The following is a 12066-nucleotide window of genomic DNA, read 5'->3' as shown; positions in this document are numbered from 1 at the left end:
AGTGTTTTATTGTAAATATGAACTCTTTCAGTGCCATTGATAGACGCCCAATCATGTGGCGTCCAATCGTTCTTCTGCTATAATTTCAAAATCAGTTTGTCTACTACAGTAGTTACACGTCCAATCAATTTGAACTAGGAGGGATGGCAGCAAATGTCATTGCATCCCATCCAAACTGGAAGGGATGCAACGGATTGGACGTTTAGCGCTGTCAATGGGAGCTAATGAGTTAAATGAACAGAGTATATATACAGTACTGTGAATTAAACTCCATTTCATTAAATTAATATTCCCCCAATTTTTAAGTCATCTAACTTTCCTGAAACTAAACAAGCTACACTGTGTAGAATCAAAGGATTGAAATATAATTAAAAAAAAAAAAAACAAACAAACAAAACTAGTATTTTTAAATAAATACATTTTTTTAATTGATCACAATTAAATGCATGGATGATGAATAATATGTTGGCCCCTAACTGATTTATAGTATGCAATAAATAAAAACATAAATAAAGCAAATGTTTCCCCCAAAAAATAACTTTTTAAATAATATACAGTGGATCACAAGAGTGAGTTCACCCCTTTCATTTCTGCGGACAACACTGACAAAATGACACTTTGACACAATGAAAAGTAGTCTGTGTGCAGCTTGTATAATAGTTAATTTATTTTCCCCTCAAAATAACTCAAAATATAGCCATTAATATCTAAACCCCTGGCAACATAAGTGAGTACACCCCTATGGAAAAAAAACGTACATCCTTAAATGTCCAAGTTGTCATTTTCTCCTTCAAAATGTCATGGGACTTGTTACAGGAGTGCTGTCAGCATTGCTGCAGAGATTGAAGAGGTGGAGGTCAGCCTGTTTGTGCTCAGACCATACGCCGCACTCGACATCAAATTGGTGTGCATGGCTGTCACCCCAGGAGGAAGCCTCTTCTGAAGACGGTGCACAAGAAAGCCTGCCCGTCTCATCAGACCATAAGACATGGTTCCAGTCATCCATGTGCTTTGTTGACATGTCTTCAGCAAACTGTTTGCGGGCTTTCTTTTGTACCGTCTTCAGAAGAGGCTTCCTCCTGGGGTGACAGCCATGCACACCATTTTGATGTAGAGTGCAGCGCATGGTCTGAGACTAGCAGGATGACCCCCCCACCTCTTCAATCACTACAGCAATGCTGACAACACTCCTGTGCTGAGTCACATGACATTATGGAGGGAAAATGACAAGCAGTACTCAATTTGGACATTCAGGGATGTACGTTTTTTCATAGGGGTGTACTCACTTTTGTTGCCAGGGGTTTAGATAATAATGGCTATATTTTGAGTTATTTTGAGGGGAAAATAAATTTACTCCATTATATAAGCTGCACATAGACTAGTTTTCATTGTGTCGAAGTGTCATTTTGTCAGTGTTGTCCCATGAAAAGATATACTTAAATATCTGCAGAAATGCGAGGGATGTACTCACTTTTGTGATACACTGTATACGTGTGTGTATGTGGGTGTGCATATACTATATATATATAACATATACTGTATAAAATATATCTGGCTGTGTGGCTAATTTGTAAGTAGATGTTCAACTGCATTCCTTCACCACGGGAAAGTTCACTTGCCATTTTCCCTCCTGAAGAATGCGGCTGCATTCAAACACTGGTAAATTATAAGAAGGCAGAGGAGGCTGATTTAGTGTCTGTGGCTGCAGCAGCCATCCATCCGCTACGGCAGCTTAACAACAAGGCCGCTGTCATCATTTGTCAGATAACGTAGCGACTGTAAAGTGGTTTCCTCATCAAGCTGCCACGCTCCACTGTCTTTGTTGTATTCTCACCTTCATCCGGCTATCGTCGCCGCGCAGTCGGAACTCACACTCTAGTTTTGTAAATCATTTTTAAGTTTAGCACAGGAATGAGTAGCGGAAATAGATCTTGCAGATGAACCTGGGTCCATATTGAAGTTGATGTCTTTGTTCAAATTATATTCTCTTCAATTGCACTCAGCATTTTGTCAGCATAAAACCGGGCCAACTCCCATTTTAAAGTTGGTCTGAGATTGCTGGAAGACTCAAAAAGTGTGGCACATATGCACCAGTGCATCTCCCCATTAGTGGATGCTATATCATCTGTCTTGAATCAATAATAGGTAATAATAATAATACATTTTATTTATAGCGTGCTTTGCATTATACACAAAGACGCTTCACAAGAAGGATGGGAACACGGTAGCTTAACAACAAAACTATCTAAAATTAGCTTAAAAGCAGTATAAAAGTAAATAAAAATGTAAGAGGTCAAGATAAAACCGAGATAAGGATCACGGTAAGAAAGAGTTAACAGGTGTGTTTTGAGTCTGGATTTGAAAAGTGAGTGGGTAGATATAATTTCAAAGATTGAGGGGTAGGGATTTCCAGAGCTGGGGGGCACAGTGACTAAAAGCTCTGGAACCGAAGGTGGCGAGACTGACACGGGGGACCGAAAGGTGGAGGGTAGAGGAAGAGCGAAGTGAACGGGGGGGACGATTAATACGGAAAGAGATTGCATAGGTAGGGAGGGGCCAGGCCATGGAGTGCTTTGAAGGTAATGACAAGGATCTTGTAGTTGATTGTTTGTTTGACTGGGAGCCAGTGAAGTTGACGGAGGATCGGGGTGATGTCGTGTGGGGTGGGGGACCAAGTGATGAGGCGTGCTGCTGAGTTTTGGAGGAGCTGCAGTTTCTGGAGGGACCTCTTTGGGAGACCGAAGAGCAGTGAGTCACAGTAATCGAGCTGGGAAGTGACTAGAGTACAGATAAGATTGGAAGCGGTATTGCGGGTGAGAGAAGGGAGGAGGCGAGAGTAGGCCTCAGTGATGAATTATATTATTGTTTAATAATTAATTCCAGTTGTTTCATTTTTTTTTTTTTTTTTTTTTTTTGCTATAAAAGAAATCAAGCAACCAGCTAAGAGACAGTTTCCTCCATGAGAAAGAGTTTATTTCTCTTAAGTTCTTAAATTTTATTTGGGGCTGACAGCACAAATAAGGGGAGAGATAAAGATATTAAAGACAAAATTATTCCCAATAAAACCTGGCGTCCACAATCCTGGACATCAATCACATTTTGGGTCAAGTAGGCAACAATATTAACATTTGGTATACAAGTGGGGCCAACATGACACAAAATGTGATGCTCTCGTATGCGGATGCCACACCTCAACTATACAGTATGTGTGTGTATACTAGGGGTGTGACAAAATATCGAAATAGTGATATATCGTGATACTTTGTATCCCAAAAGGTTATCAATATGCTCCTGTGAAGAATCGAGATATCGTTTTAAAAAGGTGTCAACCAAAAAAAAAAAAAAAAATTCGTTCATTAAAAACCAGAGCATTCACAGTCATTCGGTCCGATTTTCAGAGCATTTACAGGTCACTTACTTTTCATTTTAGGGCATTTACAGGTAGTTTCCTGTTGAGTTTGAGTCACTGCCTATTCATCTGGGTGATTCCCAGGTCACTTCCTGTTCTGTAACGCAAAATAAACAGCAAGTGACCCCAAAGTCAACAGGAAGTAACTCAAAATCAACAGGTAAATAACCTTAAATGGCCCAAAATTACCCATTATCTGGTATTGGCTGCCACTGACGGCCATAGACCTTCAATCCGTTTGAAGTGGGAGGGATGGAAGCGAATGAACGAATATTCATTCGCTGCCACCCTCCCAGTTCAAATGGATTGGACCTCTTCTAGTTATAAATTCATTCCAATTCAAAGCAGAAGCTTGTTTTTCTGTTTATTAGTTTTCTGTAGAATATCCTAGAATGATTTCCTGACCAATGTATCGAAAATCGTTGTATCGCTATATCGTCAGATCATCGTTATCGTGACCTTTTTATCGCAAATCGTATCGTGAGGTACCAAGAGGTTCCCACTCCTAGTGTATGCAGTATATACTGTGGTTATGATCCACAATAACTCTAAAGTCGATTTCTTTTTTTCATCGTACTTTACATCATTGCCTGCCATTGACAAGGACAGCTTTCCCTGTATTCTGCATTTGTTGAAGACTGTCACCAATCACGCTTCAGTCACTGTGACTGTGTGGCCAATCGGCTAATTGGTACCCTGCGGTGGTGTTTACTGCTAGCCACGGTCTCGTAGAGTGCGCTTAGCCGATACCAGCCCTGCACTCATTTCTCAAAGTTGTCAAAAACAAGCTTGCAGTGCTTCTTTGATTAAACGGCAAAACTCACACGAGACTGGGACAAATTGGGGTGGATAGGTGTGTGTGTATGTGTGTGTGTGTGTTTACTTATTCAATAAGCCACAAGCCAGCTTGAATGATCTCAGACGAGGCTCAATATTGCGCCACAGCTACAGTTAAGACAAAGCTATCTACATTGTTATAAATGAATACATTTATATGTGTTCCTTCACATAATGTAGCTGTACCCCTTCAATAAGAGATTAAATAGCATTTGATTAACATTTTGACTGCTGTTCAAATTAAATGGGTTGGACGTCTACTCTCGTTAATCGAACTGAACTTGATCATTTACTGCCAGCCTTATTTCAAATGAATCCATTTGGTCCATCACCGTCAATAGCACTGAAGAGTTCATTTAATAATAATAATAATAATAATAATACATTTTATTTATAGAGCACTTTTACCGATGCTCAAAGACACTTTACAGTTGAACCAAAGAAAAGGCTCACACAACGTGCGCAGTACAAAACAATACAGAAAAGAATTACAAATTAAAAGCCAATATAAAAAGGTGAGTTTTTAACAATTTTTTGAATGTGGGAAGATCAGAACAGGTGCAGATGGTTTTAGGGAGTGAGTTCCAAAGTGAAGGGGCAGCAGGCTCTATCCCCCCAAGTACGGTGTGTTATTTGTGGGGGCAGTGCGACAATGTTTCCATTAGATGAGCGGCGGTAACGGGAGGGGGTGTGGGGACAGAGAAGGTCCGTAATTTAGCACACACTCTAAAAGATCAAAACAGTAAGACACTTAAGGGCATTTGAGTGTTTTTCATTGAAATATTGTTTTCTGTCATATAAATTTAAAAAGAAATTGAATGCATTTAATATTCAATGTTGAACTATCAGAATGGTTCATGCTTAAGAGGGCAAGCGACTATTTTTTGTCATTAAAAAAAAACAACAACTGCATCCACGTATGCAGACAACACATTTGGGTCATGTACTGTAGGCCATACTATTAACATTACATTTGGTATAAAAGTGTGTGGGAAAAAAAATAAAAAATTTGTTCCTGGCTTGTAATCATTTTATTTGTATTGCTTGGGTCTACTGTTATTAAAACCGGCGTTAGAGTACAACAGCGTGTCTAATACCGTTATTTTTTTCAGTAGTGAGTCATCTAATACATTACTTTTTCCATCTTTGCAACGGCGTTATTGTTACTGAGGATGTGAAGGGACGCGTTACTACAATTTGGTTGAATGACGCCCAAGTTGTCTGATTTTGTCACACATCTGCCTGCCTGCCTGCCTGCCCTTGAGAGTGCAGAGTGGGACGAGGGAAGGGGATGGTGACGCTGTTGCAAACACGATGATGATTGGCTAAGTGGCTCGGTGTGTTAGCATAGCATTTGCGTTCTCACTAGCATTTAGCATAGTGAGCGTCATCTTAACCTCTCGGGCAACTTCTTTTTTTTTTTACATACAGTTCTTGGTGCCAGGTGGGTACAGTTCATTGAAAATAATGTACTGTTGTTCTGCTGAGTGTGCATTATCATCACCAAGTTGGCGTTGTCCTTGTAGATGCTACGACATTATTATATAATTTCATTCATTTGTTTATTTTGAGGCACTGAGGCAACTGAGTTATAACTCAGTTACTTTTTGGTAGAAGTAATTTGTAATTGTAACTAATTACTTTTTAAAAGTAAGATTAACAACACTGCTTGGGTACAAACTACATGACAAAGTGCCACTAAAATGGTAAAAGTTTGGTCTTCTAAAATTAGAGGCTATATTCAGAATTTCCTATTTTATGTCCTAGTTATGCAGAAAATATTTGTTAAATGTCATTTCTTCGTGTTTTAGGTCAAACTAAGTCTATAAAATACAGAGGAAAATGTACACACACAGTATGCATACATAAAAGTTGAAAATAGAATTTCAAAGTCGTGACCACAAACCTTTTTGGAAACAAAAGTGTTTTTATATTTATATGTCAATGCGACGAAACAAACTAGGAAATACCACTTAGAACCTGGGAACAAAATATGTCTTACATGGTGTTATTTTTAAATAATATTTTTATTGTTTTGGACTCCGAGTGTTTATTGTAACAAGCTTTTGGTGGCTTAACAAGCATGTGAATCATTTCGCTAATCAAAAACATGAATACTTGAGATGATCTGCATTTTTTTTTTGTGTGTTCCCAGGACCTGCAGTGTTGCCATGGTACCAAAGTGTCTGACAGCCAAATGTTTCAAACGGAGAAGAATTAACATAATTATTATGGAGCTTATCACTGTTTGATGTCAGTGGATCTTCAATTAATCTGTTGTTGAAATAAATGATTTAAAAAAGCAAAACAAAAAAAAAACATTCTGGGTTAGTTCAAGACTCCCAAGTTTTTTTCTGAATGGTTTTTTTTTTTTTTTTTTTTTGTCTATAGCTACCAATCCAGGGCACCTCACCACTGCACTTTAAAAAATAAAGCTTCACCATATGTCATGCTAATAAGATTTGAAATAGACATGAGTCAAATTCTTAAATTTCATTTGTAACTTGTTGTTTTCAGTAATCCAAAAGTTAACACTTTTAACCCGATAACATGGACCATATTGTTGTGAAATATCAAGTTAAAATTTCTGGGTAAACAACTTGAAATGTTGTGTTAACTTAAGTCCAATTTACAAATTTTGAGTGCAGACTTATGGGGCGCCGTTTGTAAAGCAACACATGCTCAAAATTACGACAACATTTTCTCACATTTAGCACCACACAGTGTTTGAAATGGTGTGAAATTTTTAGAGTCACTTTTTTGTTGTTGTTGTTTTTTTTTTGCACATTTACATTATTTAGCAACTTAAATATGTATTTTTAAATAAGAAGTTTTGGACCTGATTGTTTAAATCCAGAACTAAATATTTAATTTAAATCTTAAACTTATATTCTAAATGTTAAATCAGGAAACGGTCGAAACTATATATTTAGTTTAATATGCAAATTCACATGACTGGAGACCGGAAGTAACAAAATAAAAGCTGGTGGAGCAGCTCAGACTGTCTGTTTACGTTGCTTGAAAATGAATAAAACCTACTCAACGGTAGCAGTCTGCTCTTGGACATGAGTCATTGTGATAATAACAATATATAGGTAAAATACATATTTAGGAGAAACTATTTAAAGAGTATTTTGTGTGCTCCAGCTTTTATTTTGTAACTTCCGGTTTATTTAAAAATACATATTTAAGTTGCTAAATAATGTTGTAAATGTGCAAAAAAAAAAAAAAGTGACTAAAAATTTCACACCGCGTTTTAAACACTGTGCGGCGCTAAATGTGAGAAAATGTTGTCGTAACTTCGAGCATGCGCTGCTTTACAAACGGCGCCCCATACAGACTACTTAACATAAATGAATGCAATAAACATTTAAGAAAAAAATCCTAAAGTTTGCATGAAAGGGTTAAAACAGGGGTCCCCAAACCTTTTCCTGTGGGGGCCACATAACTTTTCCCTTCTCTGATGAGGGGCCGGGGTCAGTTTGTAACAGAAAAAGTATGACGATTGCAGGAGTGCCTAAATGTAAAAATGTATTGTTTTTCAGAAAGCCACAATCAAAGAACCCTTTTTGGATTCTTCACGGAACCAAAGTCAATAAAATAATATATAATAATAAAACTAATAGAAAATAATAACTGAAAAAGAGGGTTAATTTGACTGGGGATCCCTCTGTGGGTGTGTGGCATAAAGCCGGCGAGGCTATGGAGTTGTGACTCCGATCAGAGAATCAACAGGGGACGTTCAGGATTTATTTGTTTCCTTTAATGATGATGAAAGGAGTATAAGATTTATTTTGTTGTATTGTGGTTTCTGTGAATACAAGATAACCATATAACATGTCAGTAATATAATATATATAACCTATAAACATATACCGTATTATAAACATATCTAAATTAACAGGAACAACATTAAATATAAATGAACTACACTGCTTACATAATGCATACAATGCTAATCATTCACAATAATGAGCATACACAATAATGAGCATACACATTAAGCAGGAAAATAACAATTTAGATAAGTGAATTGGCAACAAACAAAATTCAGCCTCCACCATGTAGCCAAAGGGGCCAACGACTAGCATTAGCGATTAGCGCTAGCGGTTAGCTCGTGGCGGCTAACGAATACGAGGGACCCTAAGCAGCAGTGAGTGCGTTGAGGTTCATGTCTGGTGAGGCGCTGACATTATGGTCAGATTTACAAATATATGACCGTGATTAAAAAATAAATAAATAAACAATTTTTTTTAAATGAAGTGAAAAAGAGCTTTAACACGGAATAAATAAAAACATTTATTTTTAATTTCATATTTCTATGGTGAGGCTGTGCCTTACCTGCCTCCCCTGACTGCACGTCACTGCTAAGCAGGTAACTCATCTGCCAAACATGTTTATGCACTGCCAAGGCACACTTCTGCAATATACCCACTACACCCAAAACCCACCTCTGTCACTCACACACAACACTTGGATTGCCACTAAACAGGACGGCAGCTTGAGGAACGAATTGCAGGCAGTGAAAGGAGGAAAAAGTGACTCGTGTACACCGGTAGTGAAGGGAGGAGAGATAGTGACTCGTGCGCGCGTCGCTTTTCTTAAAGGGCCAGCATAGTAACAAACTAAAGCGCAAACATGCAATGGGGCTTTCCTACAATAACACTATTAATTTAATAGATGATAACCAAATAACCTTTTCTGGGTTCTTCATAGAAAAAAGCCAGGAAATAAATAACACTATTGGGGAAATTTAAAAAAAAAAATTTTTTTTTTTTAATCAAAATGCTCTCTGGTATTGTTCAGGGGGCCGGGCCAAATGTGGAGGCGGGCCGTATCCGGCCCGCGGGCTGCAGTTTGGGGACCCCTGGGTTAAAATATTGAGTTTTAACCAAATTCAAGTTCTGCTAACTTAAAAAAAAACAAAAAAACATTTTTGACACTATAAAATGCTCTCGAATTAGTCACGAACCTCATGAGGACACGAAAATTATGTTTTTGGACCTTTCGAGTGTGCTTCCAGATTCTGGAAGAACAGTGAGTTCAGTTACATATTCAGTTATTTATTTGATAAGGTTAAAGCAGAGCAACCTGAGAGTGCCGACAATCGCAGACAATCAAACACGCGCCGAGGCGGAACGAAGCTTTTACTGCTCTGCTCTGTTTATGTCTGAAGCCATTAACGGACGTTTAAATGCGTCAGATGTCATCCGGCCTGTCAGAGGTGACGGGTCAGATGTGCGCGTCTCCGTCGAGACCTTCAGCCGTAGCTCAAATTCGCCTCCATAGAAGGAGTAGCAGCTCGGGTTTTGATTTTGCGGAATGTTTGAATGTGTGGAAGGATTTTTAAGCACAATTGAGCTTTCCCAGTCAAAATGGATCAGACGTCTATCACCGTCACTGACGCTAAAACATGAACAATCACAGACAAAGTCTCACCTTTATCTTTTAACTCAATGCTAAGGCTAATTAGCATCTACTGTATGTTAAAGTGCAGAAACACAATACAGCAGACGATATAATAGTTGTCAGTCATATAGAGTGGTATGAAAAAGTATCTGAACCTTTTGGAATTCCTCACATTTCTGCATAAAATCACCATCAAATGTGATCTGATATTTATCAAAGTCACACAGGTGAAAAAACTGTATGTTTTAACTAAAACCACCCAAAAATGTATGGGTTTTCATATATTAATAGTATAATAGTAATAGTATAGTATGCAAACAATGACAGAAGGGGGGAAAATAAGTGAGTGAACCATCACATTTAATATTTTTACGCTATATTACGCTTCCTGTAGCTGCAGATCAGGACGAATCTAGGCCTATTCTTCTCTACAAAACTGCTGTAGTTAAGTCAAATTCCTGGGATGTCTGGCATTAATCGCTGTCTTTAGGTCATGCCACAGTATCTCAATGGGGTTCAAATCTGGACTTTGACTTGGCCACTCCAGAACGTGTATTTTGTTCTTCTGAAACCATTCTGAAGTTGATTTACTTCTGTGTTTTGATCATTGTCTTGTTGCAGCATCCATCCTCTTTTTAGCTTCAACTGTCTGACAGACGACCTCAGGTTTTCCTGCAAAACATACTTTTGAATTCATTCTTCCATTCATGATTGCAAGTTGTCCAGGCCCTGAGGCAGCAAAACAGCCCCAAATTATGATCCTCCCTCCACCATGCTTCACTGTGAGGATGAGGTGGTGATGTTGATGAGTTGTTCCATTTTACCTTCACTCATGACCTGTGTTTTACTCCCAAACAATTCAACTTTGGTTTCATCAGTCCACAAAATATTCTGCCAAAACTTCTGTGGAGTGTCCAAATGCATTTTTGCGAACATTAAACGAGCAACAATATTTGTTTTAGACAGCAGTGGCTTCCTCCGTGGAGTCCTCCCATGAACACCATTTTTGGCCATAGTTTTACATACAGTATAGCTGATGTGTGCCCAGAGGTATTGGACTGTGCCAGTGATCTCTATAAGTCTCTAGGATTCCTTTTTTACCTCTTTGAGTATTTGCACTGAACTCTTGGCATTATCCTTGGTTGATGGCCACTCCATGGGACAGAAGCAACCATGCCAAACTCTCTCCATTTGTAGACAACTTCTCTGATTGTCGATTGATGAACATCCAGACTTTTAGATATGGTTTTGTATCCTTTCCCAGCTTAATAAAAACCAACAATCCTTAATCGCAGGTCTTCAGATAGCTCTTTTGACTGAGCCATGAAGCACATCAGACATTGCTTCTCATCAAGACATTTCTTACCAGGTGTGTGTTTTATAGTGGGCAGGGCAGCTTTAAACCACTCATCAGTGATTGGGCACACACCTGACTTAAAGTGTTTGGTAGAAATTGGGTTTCAATTGTTCTTTAAGCCTACTTAGGCAGAGGGTTCACTTACTTATTTTTCTCCCTTCTGTTATAGTTTGCATACTATCCTCATTAAAATATGAAAACCTATAAAAGTTTGGGTGGTTTTAGATAAAGCAGACACTGTATTTTCATCTGTGTGATTTTGACAAAGATCAGATCACATTTGATGGTGATTTTATGCAGAAATGTGAGAAATTCGAAAAGGTACAGATACTTTTTCATACCACTGTATTCTTTATACTCAGCTAAGAATACCTAATGGTAATGCAATGCGATGATGATGAGATGAAAGGAGTTTAGATGAGCAGAATGTCTGCTTTTATATCTAATGACTGTCATTGAGGTCCAATCCATTCTACTGGGAGGGGCGAATGAATGTTCGTTCATTCACTGCCAGCGACTCCCAGTCCAAATGGATCAGACGTCTGTCTCAGTAAATGAGTAAGTTAAAAAAGGAATATAAACCTGGTTCCCTGATTGTTTGGTGGTTCCGCCAAGACAGTGGCGAAAGGTGGGCGAAAAGTGGTGCTGCTTCGCTGTGTGACGGCTGCCGAGAGAAAGGGCATGTTGTGGGGGTGTAATGGATGTCTAGCGCCATCAATGGCTGCCAATAATTTAACTGCCAGGCTAAACATGGCAGCAAGTCCCATGAATTTCAACTGTGCATTCCAAGAATTTTGGGGAAAAAAATAACTGTATTCATCATTAAATACCTCTTTTATTAGCATTTTCTGTAGTTACATATTCAACATTAACTTGTACAAGGCAGACTCACTAACCACTTATTCATTATCTTTGGGGGGGAAAAAAGAGAACTACCAAATTTGGAGATACCTGCTGGATCAAGCTCCAAATTTAGCCTCTTGCTCTCCTTCACGCTGGCCCGGCAGAGACGCAAGCCTCAGTTCTTGGATAAACTCTCCTCCGCGAAAGTTAT

General features: G+C 38.5%; 1 protein-coding gene across 5 annotated transcripts in view; it reads left to right on the top strand.

The window, feature by feature from the left end:
• Positions 1 to 12066, top strand: part of LOC130906728 (T-cell immunoglobulin and mucin domain-containing protein 4-like) — a 51150-nt gene that overhangs the window by 20548 nt on the left and 18536 nt on the right. The gene's annotated exons all lie outside the window — the stretch shown is intronic.

The sequence above is a fragment of the Corythoichthys intestinalis genome, chromosome 18, assembly GCF_030265065.1.
Source record: "Corythoichthys intestinalis isolate RoL2023-P3 chromosome 18, ASM3026506v1, whole genome shotgun sequence".
Lineage (NCBI taxonomy): Eukaryota > Metazoa > Chordata > Actinopteri > Syngnathiformes > Syngnathidae > Corythoichthys > Corythoichthys intestinalis.
Note: the sequence above shows the minus strand (reverse complement) of the source record. Positions and strands in the feature narration are given on the sequence as shown.